The sequence below is a fragment of the Nannospalax galili genome, unplaced genomic scaffold (genome assembly GCF_000622305.1).
Source record: "Nannospalax galili isolate Female #2095 unplaced genomic scaffold, S.galili_v1.0 scaffold1436, whole genome shotgun sequence".
Classification (NCBI taxonomy): Eukaryota; Metazoa; Chordata; class Mammalia; order Rodentia; family Spalacidae; genus Nannospalax; species Nannospalax galili.
The window spans coordinates 292,878-294,222 of record NW_008338997.1 but is presented as its reverse complement, the minus strand read 5'-3'; the positions used below and the strand labels follow the sequence as shown (position 1 = coordinate 294,222).

At 49.4% G+C, this 1,345-nt stretch overlaps 1 protein-coding gene across 4 annotated transcripts in view; it reads left to right on the top strand.

Moving 5' to 3' along the window:
• Kank2 (KN motif and ankyrin repeat domains 2) overlaps positions 1-1,345 on the top strand; it is a 42,774-nt gene that overhangs the window by 15,577 nt on the left and 25,852 nt on the right. The window lies entirely within an intron of this gene.

Here is a 1,345-nt window from a genome sequence, read left to right as displayed (position 1 = left end):
CTCACAGAGATCTGCCTCCCTCTGCCTCCCAAGTGCTGGGACTAAAGGCGTTTGCCACCATGCCCGGCATGTTTTTTTAAGTAGATATTATGCCCCACGTGGTGGGTGTGCCTTTAATCCCAGCACTTTGGAGGCAGAGGCCAGCCTGGTCTTCATAGTGAGTTGCAGGCCTGCAATATAGCAAGGTCCTGTCTTAAAAACAAACAAGACTGGGGCTGTAGCTCACAGCTCAGTGGATAGAGTGCTTGCAGTTTAGTTGGTAGAGTGCTCGCCTAGCAAGCATGAAGCCTTGGGCTCATCCCCAGCACCTCATAAACTGAATGTGGTGGTGCACACCCCAGCACCCAGGAAGTAGAGGCAGGAGGATCAGTAGTTCAAGGTCATCCTTAGCCTGGGTGTTGTTGTAAGACCCTACAACAACACCACCAAAAAAAAAAAAGGGCTGGGCGGGACATGGTGGCGCACACCTTTGGTCCCAGCAGTTGGCAGGCAGACTCAGGTGGATCTTTGTGAGATCTAAGCCAGCCTGGTCTATATAGAGAGTTCCGGGTCAGCTGGGGCTCCAGGGAAACCCCGTCTCAAAAAGACCAAAAAAGAAAAAGGGCTGGAGAGATGGCTCAGTGGTTAAGAGCACTGGCGGCTAGAGGACTGGGGTTCGAGCACCCACATGGTGGGTGGCTAGCAATGGTCTGTTACTCCAGTTCCAGGGAAATCTGAAGCTTTCTTCTGACTTCCATGGGCATTGCACAGTATGGGTGCGGGCAATACACTCATAAACAAAAATAAAAATAATAAATATTTTAGCCAGGCATGGTGGCACACACCTTTAATCCTGGCATTTCGGAGGCAGAGGCAGGCAGATCTCTGTGAGTTAGAGGCCAGCCTGATCTACATAGCAAGTTCCAGGTCAGCTGGGGTTACAGAGAGACCCTGTCTCAAAAAGATAAAAAATAAATAAACAAATAAATAAATATTTTTTTGCCTGTGTGTGCATGCACATGTATGTGGGTGCCCAAGGCCAGAAGAGGGTGTCAGATCCTCTGGAGCTGGAGTTCCAGGCGGTTGTGAGCTGCTCATTGTGGGTGCTGGGAACAGAACTTTGATCCTCTGAAAGAGCAGCGAGCACTCCTAAGTGCTGAGCCATCTGCCTTGCGATGTCCTGCCTCCTGAACTCATTCTTAATTTGGGGGGGAAATAGTCTTTCCTTTTGCCTTTTCTTCAGTGTTAGCAGATTCTGGCTTGCTTCTGGGCTTTCCTCTCATTTTGCTTTGTGGAGGATCCATCTTGTCCACAGATATATCTGATCACTACAGAGTTCTCCCAGAATCATTCAGCACAAGCTGCC